This window comes from Pinus tabuliformis, chromosome 5_2 (assembly GCF_031772625.1).
Source record: "Pinus tabuliformis cultivar Carrire ecotype Pingquan chromosome 5_2, CPIR1, whole genome shotgun sequence".
Taxonomy (NCBI): domain Eukaryota; kingdom Viridiplantae; phylum Streptophyta; class Pinopsida; order Pinales; family Pinaceae; genus Pinus; species Pinus tabuliformis.
Window position 1 is genome coordinate 1,024,354,188 of NC_142306.1, and position 26,646 is coordinate 1,024,380,833.

The following is a 26,646-nucleotide window of genomic DNA, read 5'->3' on the forward strand; positions in this document are numbered from 1 at the left end:
CCTTTATTGCAGATCGCAGTCGACGGGGTCATATACATATAATATAAGCGCTATGTGTTGTCTTGGACCTACTGTCATTATAAAATATGGCATATAAAACATTCGGGCCCGAAACCCAATCGCAAATCACAATCAGTGCTTGTCCGCGGAACCAACCGTCCATAACCATTGCGGACCCACTGAACTTTTAAACGCAACATATATTATTTCGGGTCCGATGTTAATGCTTTAACATTTGTTTCCCTTTGTAAAATCCGATATATTTCTTCATATCCTTTTATGTTTTGATTCCGATATACAACTTATTACATCTCCCTCTTGCCTCATCTTTTTTCAAAATATTTTTCAAGTGATTTTTTTGAATGAAACAATGAATGAAACAAACAACAAAATACATGTTACAACACCTTCAAAGCCTCTTTCTGAAAGCAGTTCAATTTTTTTATAGCCAAAGCGCTATTGTAAAAGAGTTCTGCATTCTATACCCAATCCAGTTGTGTGTCTTGTAAAGGATCAGTGTGTAAGCTACTGCCATGAAATTCACCCTGCAACAAATGCAATTGCCTAGTATCTGCAACATTTCCAGCTGCATAACTAGAGGATAAATTTTCACAATTGTCCATAGATCTAGACTCTTCGTGTCTTCGGTTCCATCAGTAAACATAAATCCAGCTAAATCAAACTTTGCAGAACAAATAAGGTTCTGCAAAATAGAGTAAGTAGGTAACCCAACACTGAGTATTTTGCACTTTGCAGTACGATTCCACTCCTCTATGTCTGAAATTTTAATTACATTTTCCTCAACCAGGATCTTTCCATTACACTCATATGACTCAAAAAGATAATCCCACATCTGCATAGGCTTCATTTCTTGTATGTTCTTCTTCAAAGACTTTGTGCGCTGGGGACCTGGAATTTTGTTACCTGGGCTGATAGAGCCACTCCTTCCATATGATCCATCCTTTCCAATTGAATATCGCCTTGATAAGGTTCTAGACAAAGGCATACTTTGGCTACGGTACTTAGGCCTTGGAAAGCAAGACCCTTATTGTATATACAAGAAATCATTGGTGTATTCATCAAACAATGCTATTGCAGACACAACATATGCTAATCCCAACCTAATTGAAGATTCCTGATACACAACAACAACGGCATAAAAGTCGAGGAAGAAAATTGACACGAAGGCACTTAAGATAGCAGCAATCACCACCAGAGGCCAAAGAAGGATGGCAAGACCAGCAAATGGTACACAAACAATCCTCAAGAAGGGACCTTCCCTACCTATAAGATCATGCAGTAGTCGATGCCATCCTTTGAAAAGCATGTAAGCGCGCTCCAAAAGCGCTATCAATAAGATCATTGGCACATCCACAATCACACCAAGTAGGCCTACCAGGAAACTACCCGGTAGCTCGAACAACTTGATATCTAAAGGGCTTCCATTTTTATTTATTTTTGTTGTTCACGCAAGAGAAAAGTAAGAGTGAAAGCACACATCTGTCACAATGTCCCACACCACTATAAAGCTTCCTTTGACTATACTCCACGTCCCACTCAAAATCCAATCAACAATTTTTTTTTCATACTCCTCTCCAATAGCCTCAAATGTTGCCACCAAGGATGTAAAGACACCATAGCCTAAGCCCGCCATAATGCTTACCTTATTTATATGTAAATATGCTACATTTCATTTAAGAACAAAAGAGGTGTTCCTTGATAACATGTATAAAGTATTGATAACAACTATATAAAGTATTGATACCAACTATATAAGGTATTAATAACAATTATGCTTGGTCCAAATTTGTGAAATGAAGAGTGACCAGTGGATAAGAACCCTATCAAACTTTATATATATCAAACTTGTCATAAACCAAATAAAAATAATTTATATAATTGTTAATTGAGAATTTAGAATTTTTAAATATTATAGTAAATAAAGTAGAGTATAATGTTATTTAATTTAAAATAGATTATATATATATATATATATATATATATATATATATATATATATATATGGGAATGTAGGGGTTTTGAGTAGTTAACAAAAAAAACCTATCTTCTAAAACTTTAACACCCAACTCCATTGCATTGCACAAAACATATTTCTCTTTTCTTTTAGTAGATTTTAATACATTAAAGTTGTCAAATGTGAACAACAATTGATTGGTATGTTAGAATCACTTACAATATACAATATTATTATCTTAAAACATGTAGCACTAGCCATTATATATACGTCAATTGGATAGTATACATCTAACAATAATGTCAATATTGAGTTGATTGAGACAGGCAGACATCCACTTTGAAAACTAATCTAACATTGTTGATGGAATTTCAAAGAGGACACCTAGTTATAATAATGTGATTAAAAATGGTAAGTTAATGTTTATGTGAATGCTCAAAATATATAATATGGATTTAGGATGATTGTTTAGGGATATATAAATATATTTGAGGGCGACTAGCAGTGCGTGGTAGCACTTGCTTCGATAGAAATGGGAGAGGATTTACTAGACCCATGGTTATCTTCTCAATATTAGAAATAGTCGTTTACAAGCATAACAAAAGGAAAACTTGCACCTATCATTATGCAAAACATGTGTGAGCCAAGTAAGAATTGACAAGGCCCTAAGTTGTGCTAATAAGTCTTACGTATCATACAAATATTTGAACAATTCAAAATGGTGAGGATGTGAAGAAATCAAGGTCAAGGAGGGTCGTCACAAGGACCTCCTATAAATAACCCATTACCTTCACTGGAGTTGACTCTCATCGTGCGTTCCCTAGAAGAAATTAATGAGACTTTAAAAGGGCACCAAACAATTGAAGTAGAAGTAGAGCACCCTCCATCAGGGTTAGGAAATATCGAGAGATCAAAAGACTTTGATAGAGGACCTCCAATTGAGGACATTACTAGGGAGCTCCAAAAGATTAAGCTCCCAAAGTTTGTTGGAGGTCGTGCCAGCAAAAATGCAGAACCCTGGTTAGAAGGAAAGAGAAGGTGCTTTGCACTAAGGGATTATAATTCCAATTCAAAAGCTAAAATAGCAATATTCCAACTCAGAGATATTGCTCTGAATTGGTGGGGTAACTTAGAGCGTCAACTACACCTCACTCCAGACACAGTTGCTTGGGAGTTATTTGAGGAGAGAATTAGGAAAAAGTACCTACCAACATATTATGAAGAACAACAAATAAGAGCCTTCCATTCCTTGGTACAGGGAAATCGTACGGTAGAAGAATATGAGATTAGATTCATGGAATTGGTCAAGTATGTCTCCTACATGGATACTAACAAGCGCCAAGCGGATCATTTCATTTATGGATTGAACCCTAATATTAGGGAAATGGTACGGATGTGGAAACCATCCTCAATTGCTAAAGTTGTGGAACATGCTCATTATGTTGAAGAACACTTAGACTTAAAGGGTGGAAACAAAACCATTTTTCCACAAAAACCAAAGTTTATGGGGAAGGCCCCTCGCACCTTCCCCAAGGGAGGAAGTTTAAGGCCACCGCCATATGGAAACAGGGTTGTACCCAGAGCACCAATAGTGGGGATTTCAATGGTTACTAGTGCAGCATCACCTGCATCTTCAAGGGCGCATGCAAATCAAGGTCATATGCAAGGAGCAACAAGTAGGGCTAGGGGTTCCAAGGGAAGGAACTCTTTCCAAATGACTCCATAACATTCGGTTCAAGGTATACCACGCATCGCTTGTTGGGGATGTGGGGGACCTCATTACCAGCATGACTGTCTTGAGTTATAAAATGGTAACAATTGTAGAGAAGGAAAAGCACCAATGGGAGTGGGGGGGGGGGGAAGTAGCCACCATCGAATCTATGTAGCAGTTGATAACCAACAAGTTGAACACCAGTCTGTCGTGGTAGGAACCTCAGGTATGATAAACAAAGTAAAAGTTAAAATTTTGTTTGATTCAAGTGCTACAGATAGTTTCATTTCACTTGTTGCATTAGAAAAAATGTGGGTTGGAAACCTATGAGCACGATGACTTTAAGCAAGTTGAGATGGCTTCTGGGATAAAACAAGCAGTAGGACCTAGTGTTGACCAATGTCAGGTAAACCTCGGGGTGTGTATAACTAAGTTGAAGGCATATGTCACAACACTAGGGATGTATGATGTAATTATTGGAATGGACTGGCTAGAAGCTCACCGAGCTTTGGTAGACTGTATCAAGAAGGTGGTGATTTGTTTAGATGATGAAGGTAGGCCAATTGAGATTTGTGGAATCAAGAGAGGAGTGTCGCTATGATTCATATCCATGATGAAGGTAAAACGTTGTCTTAGACAAGGTTGCAAGCTATATGTGGTCGAGGCTATAAGTGACCAGAAAGGACCCTCCCTAGATCAACACCAAATTTCGTCAGAATTCAAGGATGTTTTCCTAAGCAATTCCCTAGATTACCTCCTGTAAGGGAAATTGATTTCACAATCGACCTAAAACCTGGTGTAGAACAAATATCTAAGACACCCTATAGGATGACAACTCTAGAAATTTATTAAGCCTTGGGATTTATCAAGTCTAGTATTTCACCTTGGGGTGCACCAGTGATTTTTGTCAACAAGAAGGATGGTTCCTTAAGGCTATGCATAGATTATAGGGACTTGAATAGAGACACAATAAATAATAGGTACCCAATACCTAGAATAGATTACCTATTTGATCAAATGAAGGGAGCGACGGTTTTATCAAGGATTGATCTACGATCTAGATACCACCAATTGAGGATTAAGGAAGGTGACATCTCAAAAATTTCATTTTGAACTTGGTTTGGGAACTACGAGTTCATAGTTGTTCCATTTGGTTTGACCAATGCACTAGCAGTATTCATGAGCCTCATGAATGGTGTGTTCAGGATGTATTTGGACCAATTTGTGCAAGTATTTCTAGACGACATTCTTGTGTATTCCAAGAATGAAAAGGAGCATGAAAAGCACCTAAGGGTTGTATTGACTTGCTTAAGGGAAAATCAATTGTATGGAAAATTGTCAAAAATGTTCCTTCTTTTAGAAGAAATTTCATTACCTTGGGAACATCATTTCAGGAGAAGGGATTTTAGTTGACTCGGAAAAGGTAAAGGCCATAATGGATTGGCTAGTACCGAAAAATTCTCATGAGGTGCGTAGTTTTATGGGGCTAGTAGGGTATTATCGGAGGTTTGTGGAAGGGTTTTAGAGGATTGCAAAACCCATCACCACATTACAGCGAAAGGGGGTCAGGTATGAATGGGCAAATGAATGTGACATTACATTCATAGAAGTAAAGAGGTTGCTAACTAGTGCACCGATCCTTCGAGTACTGGACATGGAAAAAGACTTCACTCTTTGCACCGATGCTTCGAAGCAAAGATTGGGAGCAATATTGTTGCAAGAAGGCGGAGTAATAGCTTATGCATCTAGAAAGTTGAAGAAACATGAAGAATTGTATGCTACCCATGACTTAGAGTTAGCAGCAATGATGTTAGCTTTGAAACTGTGGAGACACTACCTCGTTGGGAGAAGATTTGAGTTAAGAATAGATCATCAAAGCCTAAAGAATCTCTTCACTCAAATGGATTTGAATGCTAGACAAAGGCGATGGAGCGAATTCATGAGTGAGTACGATTTTCAGATCTCATACATTAAGGGAAAGGAGAATGTGGTGGTCGATGCACTAAGCAGGAGACCACGTACCTTCTCCCTAGTAGCCTTAAAGGTAAATTTGAGGGAACGTGTGTTGGAGAAAATCTTTGAAGATAGTTGGTATCTAAAGGTTATATCAGCACTCCAGAGTGGGAAGCAGATATAACCAAAGTTTGAGGGATATGTCCTTGAACTAGATGCACTATTGAGATTTCAGGCGAGAATGTACATGCCTAAGGAAGGGGGTATAATAAGGACCATCCTCGAAGAGTCACATAGAGAACTCTATTGTTCACATCCTGGAGTGAAGAAGATGTACGTGGACACGAAGAAACTTTTCTTTTGGGCAGGCATGAAGCATGACATAGTCTAATTTGTCACCAAATGTCTTGAATGTCAACGAGTGGAGGCTGATCATCGCCATCCAACAGGACTCCTATAATCACATGACATCCCTATGTCTAAACGGGAGGTAATTTATATGGATTTTTTTGTGTTTTTGCCACTCACATCAGAGAGGCACAATGCTATATTGGTTATAGTTGATAAATTGACCAAAAGTGCCCATTTCATTCCAGTAAGAGACACTTGCAATGTTACTAATGTGGCACGAGTTTTTATAAGTGAAGTTATTTGACTACATGGGTTACCCACAAAGATCATTTCTAATAGAGACTTGCGATTTACATCAAGGTTTTGGAAAAGTTTGTAGTAACCACTAGGACTCAGTTGAACCTGAGCACTGCATATCATCCAGAAACAGATGGGCAGATCGAAAGAGTAAATTAGGTTATGGAAGACATGATTTGAATGTACATCATGGATAATCAGACTCAGTGGGAAAGGTACTTACCATTGGTAGAGTTTTCCTATAATAACAGTTACCACAATTCAATTGGGATGCCTCCTTATCAAGTTCTATATGGAAGGCCATGTAGGGTGCCATTGAGTTGGGAATAGTTGGAGGACCGAGTAATAGTTGGGCTAGAATTAGTTCAAGAAATGGAGGAACAAGTAAGACAGATTTGACAAAGGTTAAAGGAAGCACAAGATAGACAGAATATTTATGCTGATTCACATAGGATTGATTGCAGTTATGAAGTAGGGGACCAAGCTTTTATTCGTATCTGACCCAACAAAATCACCATTTGGTTTGGGAAAGGGACAAAGTTGTCACCTTGGTTCGTAGGACCTTTTAGAATCAAGGAGAAGATTGGACAAGTTGCCTATTGTCTTGTACTGCCATCCCATTTGCATAAAACGAATGATGTTTTTCATGTATCTATTTTATGACATTATGTTTCTGATTAATCTCACAAACTGGATTGGAGGGAATTGCAGGTCTTGGACATGGGAACCATAGTGGTCGAACCATTAAACATATTGGACCATAGGGTTCAACAGCTCAGACGTCGCATGGTGGACCAGGTTAAGGTCCAGTGGGACAAGTATAGCCCAAGATCTGCTACCTCAGCGGATGTAGAGACTATACATTGTGACTACCCCTCACTTTTCGAGCATCTGTATGCCCATTTTTACTAGATAGCTACCTATGCTAAGGCTCTATTTTGTAGTTCCATGTTATTTATTTATGAACGATATGTAATATTGATGCATTTATTTGGACATGTGAAACTACTTATATAATTCATTAGATGGATTAGGTATTGATGATGGAAATGTTTGAGGTATGACCTAATGTATGACTTACTTGGTGATGATTTATCTAGTGCATGACTTATTAGAGTTATTGTTGTTTCATGTATGGCTTAAGTGGATATGATTTATCCAATGAATGACTTAGTGAAATTATGATTTATCTAATGTAAGATTTATTTCCAGTATAAACTACAAAATTGACACGTGGATACTAAACTTAATAACATGATGTTTAAGATCACTTATAACAACAATATATATATATATATATATATATATAGATAGATAGATATTGTTGTTATATGTATGCATGAATGAGAACTAACCTACAGATTGGAAAGAACTATATGATAGCCAAGATCTACTCTTCCATTGGGGAAGGTCGAGACATCTAATGAGGAAAGGTATGATGTACATTGTTCTATTACATTCTGTATCTACTTGATATGCACTCTTATGACACGGGTAAAATGTAAATGGTAGGTGAAAAGACCACTTGACTAGATTATTCGATGACAAGTACCCAACCAACGTTGTAGTGTGGTCCATATTAGGGTGTTGACCCTAGTTGTAAGGACGGGTGGAGGTATTTCCCACCCTGTAACCTCCAAACCTGGAATCGTGGTAGGGCATTGATGGACACGCCCCCCCTAGACGTGTGATAGTGATTTCCAGTTGCCTGCTAGGGAAGTTAGGTCGATATAGTCGACGATTCCGCAATATTGGTTCTATCAGTGGTTAGATTGGTATAGCCGATGCCACAATATATAGCAGTAGAGGATGGATTGGGTGGGAATGGAAGTAGGTTAGGAAGGATAGGAGGATATAGATTAGTTGGAGTCTCTTTATGGGACGTGATGTCATTGTATGACTTATCAAATTTTACTACTATAACTCTCTCTCTATTTTGTTATGCCTTGTTGCTTCGAATTCCTTATATCTTTTTCACTCTAACATCGGGACGATGTTTTCTGAAGGAGGGGTGTATGTAATGCCCTACTTAATCTTATCATGCAAATTTTATTAGTGTTTAAATTACCTAAAAATATTGACTTATAATTATCAAGAAATATTGGTACATACCTACATTGGTGAAACTGTAAATTTATTACTGATATAAATTTTATTATTGTTATTATTCAATTCCCAACTTGTCTTCTCAAATTTAAATTTTGATAGGATATGGTCTCCTTCCATTTATTCCAATTTAAATATCCATATCCCCAAAATGTCCTCTCAAATTTACTTGGGAGAAGATATGGTCCTCTCCAATTAATTACCAAATTATATATCCATATCTTATCCCCAAAATGTCTTCTCAAATTTACTTGGAAGAAGATATGGTCCTCTCCAATTAATTACCAAATTATATATCCATATCTTATCCCCAAAATGTCCTCTCAAATTTACTTGGAAGAAGATATGGTCCTCTCCAATTAATTACCAAATTAAATATCCATATCTTATCTCCAAAATGTCCTCTCAAATTTACTTGGGAGAAGACATGGTAAGAAAAGTAAAATGAAAGGATGAGGGGGTAGTTATGAAATTAATGATAAGTAGTTGAGGTGGATGGGAGAAAGAGGCAGGAGAGGGGGATCCTTGGTCTTTGTTTTGGTTTTGGTTGTGGTTTTGGAGGATTTTGTTTTGGGAGGAAGGTGGAGAAAAGATAAGGGAGATAAGGAGAGTGTTTGTTTAACTTGGACACATTATATCTGGTTTGACTTGGGCTTAGAGGGCTAGGGAACCTACGGAGGTTCCTTAGGCTAGGAAATACTTCCTAGTTGGCTAGGAGGCAAACCCAGTTGGGTAGTTAAGAGGAGCATCCCAACAGAGTTAGGAGCTCAGGAGAATCTCAACTAAGCTATTGGAGCATGTATTCCTCTGTTCATTGATTACTTATGTAAATGGTTGCAATGAAATTCTTACTTATTAAATTTGTGGTAAATAAATTTTAATGGTATATTATCATAAAATAAATGTTTAGATAGAAATAAGTTATTTTCCATTTTATCGTATTTAAAATTAGATAAAATTAATTTTAGTTAGATGACCCTCAGAGGGAGCCTCACATTGATTATGAGGCCATCACTAACCTAGAATGAAACATCATAGATTCATGGTCATGTGATGTTCCACATGGTAAGGAATGTAGGAATCTTATGGATTTCTATGAATGGGCCATTCAAATTGGACTTCCACCAGTGACATAAATGGCATTGGTAGAGGCAGGTTACAACTAAAATCCTCCACCACAACAATTGGCATAATCATAGGCACAAACCTAATATTTGGCATTGGCATCGACACCACCAACACCATCAAAAACTAACCAAGGTAGCACCCAAACAAGAGAGAGAATACCCAACATACATTTGAGAGAGAGAGAGAGAGAGAACCTATTATAGCCGAATTCAAAGGGGTTCGCCCTTTGGCTGGAAAATCAAAATTTGTAAAGATTCAAAATTCTAAGGGACCAACAATTTTGTAAATATTCTTGGTGGTTTTTCAAAATACCACTAGTGGTTTAGGGGAGGGTCTTGGGCTTTGAGTTCCTATATATAGGCCTCATTTTGTATTTTCAAGGGAGAAATTCTGGATTGTAGGGGGAACTATGACAAAAAAAATTCAGAATTTGTTGGGAGTTTTGAATCTTTTAAGGAAGGAATTTTGCAGTGAGTTTTGGGTTGCTTTTTCTTCTTTTACATGTAATTTCATGAACCCACCTTGGGTTTTGAAACTTTTCTACATATAAATACAATTTCAAACAATTTTCATGGTAGATTGATTTTTCAGCCAAGGAAGTCATCCCACATTCCCCTAATCAAAATTGTTTTAACTATTTCCTTATCCAGATCACAATGTTGAGATCTTTGTAAATTACATTAAAGGCACTGAGCATATTTTTCCAAATTTTAATTTGGTGTCTACGTGATTCTAAATAGATTATCCTTCTTATCTCTAGAGTGAAAATAATCTTGATACTTTTCCAAAAAGATATTCTTCATACCATCTTGGGTTGTAATGGATGCTCCACTGAGTACCACGTTATGCAACCAACTCACGGAAAAGATAGATCAACGACTTAAAAATTGTCTTCTTTGATGGGTAACCTCTTTTACATTACATAAATAAACAATTCTTGAATGATACAAATGATAATACCTCCTTGGTATATATATGAGTCTAAGGGGTCATAATATAATTAGAGCCTACATAACAATAATAGTGTAAGGGCACAACGATAAAAATAATGGGTTTCTATGGGGCACAACAATAACAATAGGGGGCTACACTAACAATAACAATAAGGGGAATACGCTAGCATTATAGGGACCTAACATGCCCCTCTCTTTCAAAAAAGTGGTGTCCTCAACACTTGAGTAGTTCTGTTAGGTCCCTATAATACTAGTGTAGCCCACTTATTGTTATTGTTAGTGTAGTTGTATATTTTTATTGTTGTGCCCCATATAAGCAAACTATTGTTATTTTTGTGCTCTTACATTATTATTGTTATGTAGGCTTTGATTATATTATGAACCCTTAAACTCCTATATATACCAAGGAGGTTTTGTCATTTTTATCATCAAAGAATTTTTCATTTATGTCATATAAAAGAGGTTTCCCCTCTAAGAGGATAACTTTAACTCGTTGATATATATTTTCTGCTATTTTGAGAATTGATTGCCTAACATTTGGCATCAGATCTTTGGATTATAGGATTTCACTTCTTAAAACAAGTCATCGTGGAAGTTTTGCTATATATTTTATTTTGCAAGGCTTCAGAAGCTAAAATTGCAACCACATAGATAAAAAATATTGGTGAATTTCGTGTATGAATTTAAAATCTTGGTTTGCTATATTTTCGGAGATATGATCCGAGGTAGTTAGGGATTTTGCAGGATCCAGTGTTCCATCTCAAACATGTGACCTAGGGAAAATCATCATAACTTTCTCTCCGAGCATTGTATTTGAATTTCGTAAAAAGTTACTAAAATTGAATGGAATTTAGTTTTTCATGTAGCATTTTCAGGGCCAAAGGTTGAAATAGTGACACGTGGCACTCTGTACAAGTTATCTCTACTGATAATGTCTATAATCAGGCCATCGTGGGAGATTGGGCATAACTCTTTCTTGAAGAATCCAATATTAGTATGAATTTGGGGTTGGAAAGAAGACTCAGAGGGATACCAAAAGATGAAATTTCAGACCTTGGAGTTATGAAATTACAAAGATACTCAATTTCAATATCAAGCTCCTAAAAAGAAAGAAAAAAGTGTGTATTTTGTTTCAAATTTTGAATAACGTTTGTTTCAAAAATCAATTTGAAGTGATTCAAAGGGCATAGTGAATCATAGATATCTATATTTTATTCCAAACTGTCTTGAAATAAAAAAAATTGACATGCCTAGTAGGCAACCATAAATCTCTTCTATGACGCATGAAGAAGAGGAAGAAATGAAAAATGATATATCAAAATTACGAGACCAAGTGCAACAAATTTCACTCGTGCAAAGAGTAACCAAAAATGAATTGGAAGCTAAGATGGATGGTTTGAAATTTGGCATGGAAGAAATTTTTAATATCAATATGGAAGGTTTGAAGAATGGTTTAAAAATAGAAATCAAAAGGGACTTGGAAGGTTTGACAAAGTTTCTACAAGAAATGTTTCCTAGTGGTGACAAGGTACTCCACAAAAATCATAATAAGGATAAAAGGAATAAAAATTATGATTTTAGAGACTCCCATACTAGGTTGAAAACTAACCATATTCCAAATATCGATATGGGGAAGTTTGATGGCAAGTATTCGGTGACATGGATACTACAGATGGAGCAATTATTTAGTCTACATGATGTGTCAAACACACAAAATGTACGCATTGCATCTTTATATTTAGAAAAAAGTTAGTTTGTGTGGTATAGATGCCTTTTTTCTCGTACACCAATTATTACTTGGACAATTTTTGCATAAGAATTGGTAGCACATTATGAGGATACAAAAAGCAACACCTTCTTTAGCCAATTAATAAATCTCAAACAAATGGGTTCAATCATAGAGCACATTGAGGACTTCCAAAGATTGAATATCAAGGTAAATGATATTCCAAAGGAGCATAATATTGATGTCTCCATAGGGAATTTAAAGGATAACATCCAACATGAGGTTCACCTTTGGTAAATTGATTCATTAGAGAAGGCATTTAAGGTGGCAAGAAAAGTTGAAATAAAAATTATGGAAACAAGGAAGTCTACCACTCACAACTATAAAGATGGAAGTGTTGTTGCTACTAGCCTTCCACAACTTACAAGGTTGACACCACAACAATCGGAGGAAAAAAGAGCAAAAGCGATTTGTTATAGTTGTGATAGAAAATACACTAAAGGTCATAAGTGTGTTGAGAAGAAATTATTTTACATATATTGTGGAGAGGAGGAAGAAAAGTAACAAGAAGCATCAAAAGAAGAGGATATACACCAGGAATCAACCCAAGAAAACGAAAAAATGAATTCAATGATATATTGTAATGCATTGGCAAGAATTACCATTCTTCAAATACTTTATATAGAAGGATATATCAAGAAGAAAAAATTAATAATGTTGATTGATTCGGGTAGTACCCATTATTTTATTCATTGTAAGATAACCAAGGAATTTAATTGATTTCTATATCCAGCACCAGAGTGTTACGTGATTTTTGCAAATGGAGGAACCATAAATTTCTTGGAAAGTGTCATAATATCAAGATAATCATGGGAGAATATGTATTTAATATTCCAATGCTTTCCATTCCAATTGGTGGTGTTGATATTGTACTAGGAGTCCAATGGTTACAATCTTTAGGGATGATAGATTTTAATTTTCAAGAACTTTTCTTGAATTTTTTTTGGGAAGGAAAGGAAATTGAATTAATGGGTATTGTAGTGAAACCAAGGAAGATAATCAGAGCTAACAACATGAAAAATATTTTGAATAAATAACAATGGGGTGTAATTTCACAATTATTTTCACTAGACTTTCAAACGTCGAAATCATTTGTTTCTCCAGATCTCCAAAAAGTCTTGGAGAACCATTCCAAGGTGTTTGATACCCATAAAGGATTCCCATCATTCGTGATTATGATCATGATATTCACTTGATTCTAGGAAGTATTCCTCCAAACATCAGGCCTTATAGATATCCCTATGCCCAAAAGAGTGAAATTGAATGTATGGTTGCAGAAATGCTAGAGGCTGGTATAATTCAACCAAGTCAAAGTTCTTTCTCTGCTCCAATGGTGTTGGTGCACAAGAAGCATGAATCATGGTGTATGTGTCTGAATTATAGGGAGCTGAACAATCTCACTATTAAAGAAAAATTTCCCATTCTTGTCATTGATGAATGTTGGATGAATTACATGGAGAAATTTACTTCACCAAGTTGGATCTTCATTCAGGATATCATCAAATTAGAATGAAGACTGAAAGACATTGTAAAAACAACATTTAGAACTCATGAAGGTCATTATGATTTTTTTGTCATGCCTTTTGGCCTTACTAATGCTCCTTCCACATTTCAAGGTTTGATGAATTCCATTTTCAAACTCTTCCTTAGAAAAATTGTGTTAGTATCTTTTGATGATATAGTAATCTACAAAAAGTCTTGGAAGGATCATGTTCAACGTGTCGATAGGGTGCTCAAACTATTGGAGGAGAAACAATTATATGCAAAAACCTCCAAATGTTTATTTTGAGTATAGGAGGTGGAATATTTGGGTCATATTGTATCTCATGAGGGTGTCAAGGTAGACCTTAACAAAATTCAAGCCATTAAGGAATGGAAAATCCCCACAACCCTAAATCATCTTTGACGATTTCTCGGGTTGACAGGGTATTATCACAATTTTGTTAACAATTATGGGAGAATAAAAACGCCTCTAACAACATTACTGAAGAAAGATGCATTTTCTTGGACTCTAGAAGCAACTAAGGCCTTTGAACATATTAAAGAGGTAATGTGCCAAGAACTGGTCTTAGCTACACTTGACTTCACAAAAACCTTTATTATGGAATGTGATGCCTTAGGAATGGACTTGGTGCTCTTATAATGCAAGAAGGAAGACCCATTTCTTTTTAAAGTCGTCTAATCAAGGGAAAGTATTTACACAAACCTATTTATGAGAAGGAAATGTTGGAAATACTACATGCACTAAAGAAATGGTGACCCTACCTAATGGGAAGACACTTCAAGTTAAAAACAAATCATGATAGTCTTAAATACGTTTTGGAACAAAGATTATCCTCAGAAGAGCAGCAAAAATGGGTCACAAAAATGTTGGGTTATGACTTTGAAATCATCTACAAAAAATGAAAGAAAAATGTTGTTGCAGATACACTCTCAAGAAGGATGAGGATTTGGAAGCATTGCTCTGTGCCATTTCTATTATCTGACCCAATTGGATAGCTGAAGCAATGGATGAATGGAAGAATTACAAAGAGGTTTGGACACTTATTCAAAAGTTGCAAGAAGGTCCTAGTACATCAGATACATCTATCTGGAAAAATGATTCATGATGGTACAAAGATCGCTTATACCTTTTTAAGAATTACCAACTCAAGAAAAATATTCTTTTGGAATTACACACCTCCCCGTTAGGAGGGAACTCAGGATTTTTAAAAACTTACCATAGGGTCAAGAAGGAGTTTTTTTCGGATGGCTTTAAATCTGATATTCAAAATTCTGTCACAAAATGTTTTGTTTTCCAACAAAATAAAGTTGAGATAACTAAGATCTCGGGTTTGTGACAACCTTTATCCATTCCAAGTCAGCGTTGGGAGGAGGTCCCAATGGATTTTATCACAGGTTTACCCAAGTTTGAAGGAAAGAGTGGCATCATGGTGGTAGTTGATAGACTTAGCAAGTGTGCGCACTTTTTTGCATTATCTCATCCTTTTAAAGCCACTATAGTTTCTACTGCATTTATGGAAACAATTCAAAATCTACATGGAAACCAAAAGATTATTGTAAGTGACAAAGATCCCATTTTCACTGGAAATTTTTGGACGAAATTATTTTCTTGTCTTGGTACTCAATTAGCTCATAACTCATCTTATCATCCTCAATTTGACGAGAAAACATAGATAGTGAACAAATTTTTGGAAGGATATCTTTGTTGCTTTGTATATGATAAACAAATACAACGGGTCAAGTGGTCACCTCTAACTCAATGGTGGTATAACACTTCCTTCCATACTACAACGAAAATGACGTTGTTTTTTGGCACTTTATGGATATCATTCACCATCCATCACATCATCTTTAAGAGAAAATTATAAGGTTCAAGCAGTGGAAGATCGCATCGAGCACTAACAAAAAGTTCTTCAAATCTTAAAGGATAACCTCACTTTGGCACAAAATCAAATGAAACAATAGGCATATCAACATCATAGTGAAACAAGTTTTGATGTAGGAGGCTGGTTATTTTTACAACTACAACCATACAAACAAATGTCCCTCAAGTAAGCTAAGAAGGATAATAAATTATCATCGAAGTACTATGGTCCTTACAAGGTGTTGCAAAAGATTAGTACTATGGCATACAAGTTGGAGTTTCCTACATCATCCCAAGTACACCTAGTTTTCCATGAGTCATGCTTAAAGAAGGTTATCAATGACAAGCTCCTAGTACAAACAACATTGCTAGAACTTGACGAAGAAGGAAAAATCATATTGGAGCCTAAAGAAATTACAGAAATAAGAACATGGTATCTATGGAATCGATCAATTTTAGAGTATCTCATTAAGTGGAAGAACTTACTCGCTAAATATTCCACATGGGAGGATGAGAATTTTATACAAAAGAACCCATAACTACTCAAGCATTGAGGACAACACTTTTTTCAAGGAGAGGGGCATGTTAGGTCCCTATAATACTAGTGTATCCCCCTTATTGTTATTATTAGTGTAGCCCCATATTGTTATTGTTGTGCCCCATAGAAGCACACTATTGTTATTTTTGTGCCCTTACATTATTATTGTTATGTAGGCTCTGATTATATTATGACCACTTAGACTCCTATATATACCAAGGAGGTTTTGTCATTTGTATCATCAAATAATTGTTCATTTGTGTGATCTAAAGGAGGTTTTCCCCTCGAAAAAGATGATTTTTAAGTCGTTGATCCATATTTTATTATGTTTGTAGTGTTGGTTTCATAACAAGTTTTGGATGCTTCTATATAAAATTCTCATCCCCCCATGTGGAATCTTCAGTAGGTAAGTTCTTCCACTTAATGAGATACTCTGAAATTAATTGATTCCGTAGTTGTTGAGTTCTTGTTTTCGTGACTGCTTAAGGCTCAAATATGAATTTTCCTTCTTTGTCAAGTTTTGGCAACACTGTTTAAATTGGGATGTTGTCATTGATAACCTTATTTAAGCACGAAACATGGAAAACCGGGTGTACTCAAGAAGATGCAAACAACTCCAATTTGTATGCTATAGTACCAATCTTTTGCAACACCTTGTAAGGACCATATTACTTGGGTGATAATTTATTATCCTTCTTCGCTTGCTTAAGGGACATTTTTTTGTATGGTTGTAGCTATAAAAATACCCATTTGTCTACATCAAAACTTCTTTCATTGTGATGTTGATTTTCCTGTTGTTTCATTTGATTCCATGCTAGAGTGAGGTTATCCTTTAAGAGTTGGAGAAATTGTTGTTGATGCTCGATGTGATATTCCACTAGTTGAACCTTATAATTTTCTCTTAAAGATGTGTGATGGATGGTGGATGATATCCATAAAGTGGCATAAATGGGGTCATTTTTTGTTGCAGTATGGAAGGAAGCGTTATACCACCATTCAACTAGAGGTGACCACTTGATCCATTTTGTTTGTTTATCAGATACAAAGAAATGAAGATATCCTTCCAAAGATGTGTTCACTATCTCATTTTTCCCATCAAATTGAAGATGATAAGATGAGTTATAAGTTAATTGAGTACCAAGACAAGAAAATAATTCCATCCAAAAATTTATAATGAAAATGGGATCTCTGTTACTTACAATAATCTTTGGGTTTCCATGTAGCTTTTGAATTGTTTCCATAAATGCAATAGCACCTATACTAGCTTTAAAAGGATGAGGTAATGCACCAAAGTGTGCATACTTGGTAAGTGTATCAACTACCACCATGATGACACTTCCTTCAGACTTGGGTAAACTTGTGATAAAATCCATTGGTACCTCCTCTCAACACTGACTTGGAATGGCTAGAGGTTGTAACATACCCGAAGTCTTAATTGTCTCAACTTTATTTTGTTGGAAACCCAAACATTATGCAACAAACTTTCTAAATATTAGCTTTAAGGCCATCCCAAAAAAATTCCTTCTTGACCTTATCGTAAGTTTTTCAAAATCTTGAGTGACCTCCTACGGAGGAGGTGTGCAATTCCAAAGGAATATTTTACTTGAGTTGGCAATTCTTACAAAGATATAAACGATCTTTGTACCATAACGAATCATTTTCCCAACTAAATGTATAATATGTACTGATATCTTGTTGCAACTTTTGAATGAGTGTCCACTCCTCTCCATCATTCTTCCATTCATCCCTTGCTTCGGTTATACAATCAGGTTTAATAGAAATGACACAAAGCAATGCTTCCACATCCTATAGTATACCTAGGGGGGATAAGATGGGGTACATAGGGAGGTACACAAGGGAATAATGTAATGTAAGGATGATAAATAAATGGGCCATAGTTAATAAATAAAGTGGTTAAACCACATTATGCATGAGACCACAAGTAGTTATGGAATAAAGTGATAATCTAACACTTTATTCCCTTGAGGTAGGGTAACACCATACAACTACTCCTTAAGGAAAGACATCACTCCACAAGCTAATATTTATCAATACAAAAAAATACTTGGTATTCCTCAATGGAGAGTCTCTAACATCTATATAGGTTTCATACATACAATACCATGGGCCTCTAATTACCATATATCCAATGCAATGGGCTTATCACATTATTCCCTAACTACTTGTGGTCCCATGGATAATGTGTGTTAATCACTTTATTTATTAATTATGGACAATTTATTTGTCATCCTTACATTACATTATTCCCATGGGTACCTCCCTCTATACCCCATATTATCCCCCCTAGGTATACTAAAAAAATATTAAAATTACTGCCAAAGAAATTCAAAGAGCGATCTAAAAAAGAAAACAATAGATTTCTATAATAGAAAAATATTTTATTAAGATCTTTAGAAAACCCTTGAGGTAGGGAAAAACCATACAGCTACTCCTTAAGGAAGGAGAATACTCCACAAGCCATATTCCTGTCAATACAGAATACTTAACATCCCTTAATGGAGAGTCTCTAGCCTCTATATAGGCTTCATACATACAATACCATGGGTAATTACCATAGGTCTCTAATCACCATACATCCAATATAATGGGCTTATCACTTTATTCCCTAACTACTTTTGGTCCCATGCATAATGTTCGTTAACCACTTTATTTATGAATTATGGCTAATTTATTTATCATCCCTACATTACATTATTCCCTTGGGTACCTCTGTTGGCTTATATGGGCCTGACCTAGGTTCGGAAGAATTATTTAGCCAAGAAAATCCCGCACCTGCCGGCCCTTTTGGCAACAGCTTGCGAAGCACAGACTGAGGTCTCACTCGAGGTAGTAGGGGAGGGTGCTGGAACCAGGTTTCTGCACCCTTAGGATGTCTAGATGTGGTTTAGAGGTTTCGCGCCCTGTTCTGCAACTTCGCGCTGCGCTGTATTTGCGTAGATCCCAAATATCTCTTACTGTCTATTAGCGCGCAGTCTACAGATCTAATCTATTGGATGAAGTTGTTAGAGTCAGTCTGGTCAGCCCTCCGTCAGAGATCAAAAATCTTTGTGCATTTCAATTTTAGGTGTCCCGCTCCATTCACTCAGCTGCATTTCGCTAGTGACATGCCATGATCTGACGGAGAAAGTCATGCTAATCATCTTCCCTCATGCTTGGCTCCTGCTGGCTCAGGTCTTTGTCCATAATCACTGAAATTCATGATAGTCAAGGTCTAGTCCTATTACAGGACAAAGTCATTTTTATGTTTGGGTCTAGGAATTCATTAATTTGGTCTTTGAAACATGTCTGGAACAAGCCATGCAGGCCAGAGGGAGGCCCTTATACAACTATGGTTCAGAGAGCTTCATCATCACCTGGAGAGACATCGACTCTTCTTCAAAACTTTGTTTTGAAGAAAAGTCAATCAAGGTCAATTATGAAAATTTTTTCCAAAAAATCACCAGTTGAATTTTCAGATGCAGTTATGATTTACATGGCCAAATGCTCTGTCATGCAGTCCCTGCAAAGAGGTGCCAAAAATTTCATCATTTGAGCCAAAATGCCAAAGGGAAAGTGAAAATCAATATGTCTAAAGGTCAATGAAAAAGTGCAAAACTCAACATCAGAAAAGGGGGTTTCCAAAGAGGCAAAAATCAAACCCATCTCCTCCAAGGCTATAAATACATGTTTTTCCCAAATCAAAGTCATTGTGCTATTGCAAGCTTGGGAGAGACATTGCAAAGGTAAGAGAGCGAAATTTGGAGAGTTTGAGTGAGTGAGAGCTAGTTTTCAAGGAGTGTGGCGCATACACCAAGGAGCGCGGTGCACACAGAGGGTGCGGCGCACATGCAGCTAGCCCGTAGTGGGAAATTTGCAAGGGCGCGACGCACACCCAGTGCGGGGCGCACTAGGCTTGGCGTGCGACGCACACAGCCAGGGGCATAAAAACATTTCAAATCATTTCAAATCTCAGTGAAGGCTAGAAAATCAAGAGGTAGGCCCTGTTGACACCTCTTCTCTCTCAAATTTTTCAATGATTTGGTGTGCATAAGACGTTTAAATGGTACCCCAAAAGCACAAGGTCGACCACGAAAAAATCATCAAGAAAAATGATAGATGGGATTGCAAGATTGTGACAATGCCACCAAGGTTTCACTTCACTCCATTTGGCCCCTCACCCCTCATTTTTCTCATCTCACCTTCAACATTTTTCCTAAGAAACCCACCCTAAATCCACCACTAAAACCCTCCCCCTATTCTTCCTAGCAAGTTAGGGCAACTTTGGCAGCGCGCGGCGCACATACGAGGAGGCTTGACGCACTGAGAGCCAGGCCACAATGTAAAATTGCCACTGGCGCAGCGCACTGGGTAGAGCGCGCGGCGCACTGGGAAGAGCACGTGGCGCACTGGGCAGAGCACGCGGCGCATAGACATATAAGCCCAGAAAGCCACAAATTCGCCTAAAAATTTTGTGAATGCCTATCAAACTTGAAAGGCAAACCAACTACTTTCACTCTTACTTCAAAATTGAGAAGAGTAATAGGATTTTGAGACTATGAATTAAATGCAAAAGTTTTGATAAAGCCAACCAAAGAAGACACAAAGAAAATCAAGAAACTAGGGTTTTGCTACAGTGATAGTGTTGCCAAAGTATCCTTCTACCCCACCCCTATCAACTAATTTCCCTGTATCGTTTTCCCCTAATCATCACCCTAACACCAATGCAATCATATTCCTTTTCCCCCCCTCCTCATATGACTCAAAAACCCAAACCCTACCAAAACAAATTCAAAACCCTATCCCTATTTCATCATTCCTCTCATAATACTCCCTGTTTTATTGTCCCCTTGGTGACAGATTTTCAGAGCAACGACCAGTTTCATTGGATTCATAGGGCAGCATAAAACTCAGGGCGCAAGCAGCATTAATGGCATCAAAAGTTTCATCAGATTATGAGGAGGGGACCCATAGTGACACATCTTCAGGAGAGAGGGCCCATAGGAGACATCACCGGAGTGGCAGACACCTTAGAGATGAGCCAAATACCCACGCTGAGCTGTAGGCATGCCCACTTGCCATGTCTTGTTTCCAGCACTTGGCATGTTATGAATTTTGTCAAAGGGTGGAAAATGTTAGAGTCCATCATGAGTTGGCCCGTCTTTTTGCACTTCATCTACAGGGAGGTCAATCTGTCCTGGCTGGGGTCACTTTCACATTGACACCGGAAACCATATCAGTGGAAATAGGAATACCGAACATTGGGGAACAGTGGTATAAGAAAAAGAAGGTGGAGAGGTATCATTATGAGCCTTACATCAAGGACAGCTGTTTGAGCCATCTCACCAGAGTTTTTCCATTCAGATTTTTGAGGGCTGAGTATGCCCCACTCATGAGATTGATCATGAAGTATTTCAGTTGCGAGGGGAGGTTTTCTCGCCTTTATGCTTATCACATCAGGTTGCTCATGCACTTCACCAGGGTGTGGATGATGAGCCTCCCATTTTTCATCTGCGGGAACATAGAGAGGATGAAGAATTTCATGTAGCACAAGACCCCTCGACAGCAGCTAAACAATGTCTATCATTTTGCTCTTATCCGGATTTTGGTGGACCATCAGTTGGGATTGCAGGGTATTGCTTGGGAGGACTTCTTCTCCCGTGACTTTTTCAGCACTCCACAAGTGGTTTCAGAGGTAGAGCATGAGGTAGGGGGCCCATTTCATCAGTATGAGTGACATGAGACTGCCACCTTGCCAGTATACATCACCTATCAGAAAGGCAGTAGACCCTTATTTGCAGCACCAAAGCGAGTGTTATCTCCACCCGGGGTGGAAGGGGCCTCTCTTCCGACATCAACATCACAGGAGCAGGGTAAGGGAAAGGAGCCAGTATAGGAGGAAGGACCATCAGGTGAGCGAGAGACCGAGTTTGTTCTCCTCCAGGATGATGAGATAGATGCAGAACCAACAAATTCTGAGATTGGAGAGATCATTCAGGAGCAGAAATCAATGATTGAGAACTTATCCCTGGACTTGGAGAGGGCCAAGTGGAACATGAAGTATCTGGAGTAGAGGAATAAGCAACTTGAGGATCGGCTAGCTGAGATAGAGTTGCAAATGATCAAGGAAAACCAGCAACACATCATGGCAGCACAAGGCAGACCTATGGAGCAAAGAGATGAGGACTGGGAGTATGTGTTAGAGAAAGTGAACATTCACTTGGAGCAGTGGTTAGATAAGGCTAATAGGGAGAAAAACATGCTGAGGCGCATGGCTCACCACTACATGGCCCGAAACATGAGATCCAAAGCAAGAATCAGGAGCCTAAAGGCAAAATTGAGCAAAGCAACAAAGGAGGCAAAGGAGAAATATCGGCTTCGAATCTTGGCTGAGGCATCCTTGGCACAACATAGCACCTCATAGGGAACATCCAGCCCAAATTTCAAAAAATTTGGGGAAATTTTGGTCACTTGGCAAATTTTTGGACAAAAAACAGGAAATTCCTCCCTGTGCACCGCGCCACTAGCGCGACGCTAAAATTCTAGGGCTCCAATTGAGGAATGGGTTGAATTTTTGGATTCAGCATGGAGAATCATGACTACTGGTGTCCAGGCAAGAAATTTTGACAAGATCTGGGTCTCCTAAAGGTAAAAAAAAAACCCAAAAATGGCCTCTCTGCCACTTTTTTGACACATAGAAAGCAGTCTTGGGAGAATGAAGATTTGGAGGGGAAAATGAGCACCAAATTTAGAAATTCCAGTGGGGTTAGAAAGTAGACAGGACAAAATTTTCAACAAGCCCACTTGGGCACATTTTGGAAACCTGAAAGTGCCCCAAAATAGGCCCCAAAGTGGAGCGACGCATAGAGAATTTGGCGCGGTGCACAGAGGAAAAAACTGCCAATTTGCTCCTGTTTCGCGAAATTTCGGGTCGCGACTTCTCCAAGTGGGCCCGGTCATCTACACTTCGATTTTTTGGCACCAAAGGTGGAATTTGAAGAGTTTTTTCTCCAGATGGGCTTCTATCCAAGTGGCGAAGGAAGGCAAACGGTCACCCAAAGTCAAATGTCATGTTTGCAATGCTGCACCTGTAGCTGATGGTTGGCTCTCCATCTCCATTTTGCAATGATTCGAGTAATTCCCCAACCCTTTGGCGTTCTATCTCTTCCTCACACATTCTATATATTGTATGCAAGTTATTTGAAAAGGGTTGGTTGGCTTGTAACTTCTGGGAGACTGTGGGAAAGAAACTTTGTTTCTTCACTGTGTATTTTTTACAGAGAATTAATGAAAGGCAGCGGCTCTGTTTCATGAGATTCTTGTGGTTGTGAGTGTAGAAAATGTATTTCTTATGTGTTCATATGTATTTTGTTATGTTTCATAATTCATTTCATGCTCATTTCTAGTGAAATTTGCTGAGTGAGATTAGGTAGAATTCAATTTATATTGCTCTGCCTGTGGGAAAATTTCATGTCCAGTGTTCTTCTTCTGTTGAAAAGGATTCATGTCACTATGCCCTTTTCACTTTCTTCAGAAATATATTCATGCTGCGGTACCTCAAACTAAATTGTTACATTTTTTGCCTACCTTACCTCACGGAATAATCTGTGCCTTTGTATTAAGTTCTTTGTTCTTTGCTGAGCGTCGGTCCCATAACATCCCAGAAGCTTGGTCATTCATAAAAATCGTTTCTTGTATCCACTTTCACTTACTAGCCTAAGGTAAATATTGCATTGTAAGTCATATCAGACCATTTTTGCTTATCCATTCACTGATCGTGACTCAGAGAGAGCCCTCTCCTGCTCTGGTAGGGCTAGCTACCAGACTGAGCATGGTTTGTGGTTAACCTAATTTTTGCCTTCCTTCAGCCTGAGGCAGATTTAGGTGATAACAAAAGTATTGCAACTCGGATCTACTTTAGAATGGTCTTTAAGCAAACATTTATTCGATTTACTCAGTTCACTTATTAAGATTAAACCTAGCTTCACAAGTATTCAATAAGCAATCATATGCGCATAGATCAAAATAGTCTTATTATTCATACAAAATGCCAGATTCATGATAATTCAGATTTGACACAGAATTCTCAGAAGGAACTTATCTTTATTTCCACTAATCACCAGTACATCTAGATCCGCCCTACGCACTCAGCTGTAGGGGTCCGTGCACACAGCTGCGGACTCTTCCAGGCCTCTGTGCACATAGCTACAGAGCCTCTATCCACTATCCAAACACTCGAGTCGGACTTACAGACGCTTTCAGAATACTTTTTTCAAAAACCCATTACATGAAAGATCCAAAACCATACAACAAAACTTGGCTATTCTACCCATAGAGCCTCGCTCTATTTATACCTTTCCATGGACCGCGATCGATGGGCGGGCTAACTCAACTTACATTTCTTTACATTATTTTTGGGCGGACTACCCCTTTGACTTTGACTTATTCCAAATCGTGCTCCGCACATCCCGCGAAGTCTTTACCCTATTTTTACCCAAAATTGCGGGCTTCACGGCCCATGACCATTGTGCGAGGCTTCTGCTACCCAACAGTCCCCAACAAAATCATCGTGACTTGTCCTGAGTCACTCGGCTGGCATAGGAATCTTTGCGCGGAGGTCGGTCAGCAACTTCTGCATCTTGCCTGTCTCTTCAACAAATTCGACTGCGAGCCTCTGTACCTTTTCCAAGTGAGCCACTGAAGTATCCATATCACTTGCAGCTGCTTGCTCCGTCACACATACTGCCTGCATCTGCGTGACCTTGCCTTCAATGGTTGTAGATATGCTAAATGCTTCATCAAGCCAGGGCTGGATACGGTCTTTAAGGACTGCCTCCTATTGTTGCAGTGTGTCAACTTGGGCTTTGAGCACCTGGGCCTCCTTCATTTTAGCCAACCGACCTTCTTACTAATTCTGGAACCTAAGGGTCCTTCCTAGTCCTTATCATCTAGGGCGATTTAGGGAGATTGGTTGCTTGCGTCAAAGCTTGTCATGGACTATTGGTGGTAGGGTTTTGTGCTTTGAGGATTGCTTCCTAGTAGTGCTTCGGTAATGCCTGAAACCACAGACTTTCTTCGAATTTCTTGTCACTCATCTTGCGCTTGTTTCTAACCCAGGGCAACTTTCTTGTAGGATTTGAAGACGTGGTGGTGTGACTCTTACTATGATTATATATGATTTCAAATTTAAAATCGGCTATTTGCCCTTGTGGTAGCTTATAAATGTGATTTTGGTAGTTATTCTTCTGCCTTAATTGCCTGCCGCCCGCTCCAATGTTCTTTAAATGGGCCATCATATCATAAATAGTACTTGCAATGGTCGCTTTCCATCTTTCCTTCGCGACAGAAAATCCCCAGGGTCGCGAGTGTGGTTTTTTTATGTATGTTGTGTGTTAGCTCTGCTACAAACTTCAGCATTTGGAGGACAAAATACCAGCTTCACCGTGTGTTCATGCTCAGAGGGCAGATCACAACAGTCTTTTCCTCCCTCCTCCTTCATTTCCCTTGCACTCCCCTAGCCCCGTTATCTCTATTTTCTTCCATAAAACCTCTCCATTCCCCGTTTAAACCCTCTGAAACCCAACAAAGCCCTCTTTAGCCCCTTTTCAGCCCCATCCCTTAAGCGCGAAGCGCAAGCCTTCCATAAGACCCAACCATATGATTTGGCTCTTTAATTCCTCATCGCAATCATCAAATCGCTATAAGGCTACGCCCCCCTGTCTTCTGCCGACGCGATATTGCGATTGCTCCTCCGCCATTGATCGCCCTGATCCAACGGTCCTTGTCGCCAAAACCTTTTTCCCCACGTTCTTAAACTCCATTTTCTTTTCCCACTGCCTGACCGTCCGTCGCGTGATCCAATGGCGTTCACACCTCTCGATCGCGCAAGCTGCCCACTCGTTAACCAGAGGGGAAAGCGGTTTGTCGTTGGTCCCTTTTACCACGTGTCGCGCGTTCAACGGTATCGCGCGCCATTGTACGAATTCTGCCCTTCCCCGTAAGCAGTGCGGAGAATACCACTTACCACCCATCGTACCTTCCCCCGCTCGTTATCGTCTGCATACTTTCGACCCCCGATCACCGTCAGATCTGCCCGATCACGATTCGACTGCCCACGATTGTTTGCCCCTGCTTCCTCCCGATAGCTCCCGCTGTGAAATCTTTGCCGCCCATTCACTCGATCCAACGGCTGATGTATAATCCCCGACCTACTCATGCATCTGCCATGCTGTACTTATGTATTCAACCTATATCATACACCCGAAGGATGATAAGGACGTGCCTCGAGCAGATTATGGTGTTTATCAGTTATGGAGCTTCTTTTAGTCAACACTCCACCTGCTAGAGAAGGACAACAGAGTATCTCAAAGGATAATTTTGTTCATTAAAACCAACACATTGTAGCAGAGACTCCATCAAAGAGTTAAGGTGGTTGGTGGTCCATTATGACCCCTCCACGCATAGAACAACAGAATATATTTGTA

General features: G+C 38.5%; 1 pseudogene; it reads right to left on the reverse strand.

Moving 5' to 3' along the window:
• Positions 1–442: 442 nt before the first annotated feature.
• On the reverse strand, positions 443–24,914 carry LOC149162739 (putative membrane protein At3g27390; annotated as a pseudogene).
• Between the last annotated feature and the right edge of the window lie 1,732 nt (positions 24,915–26,646).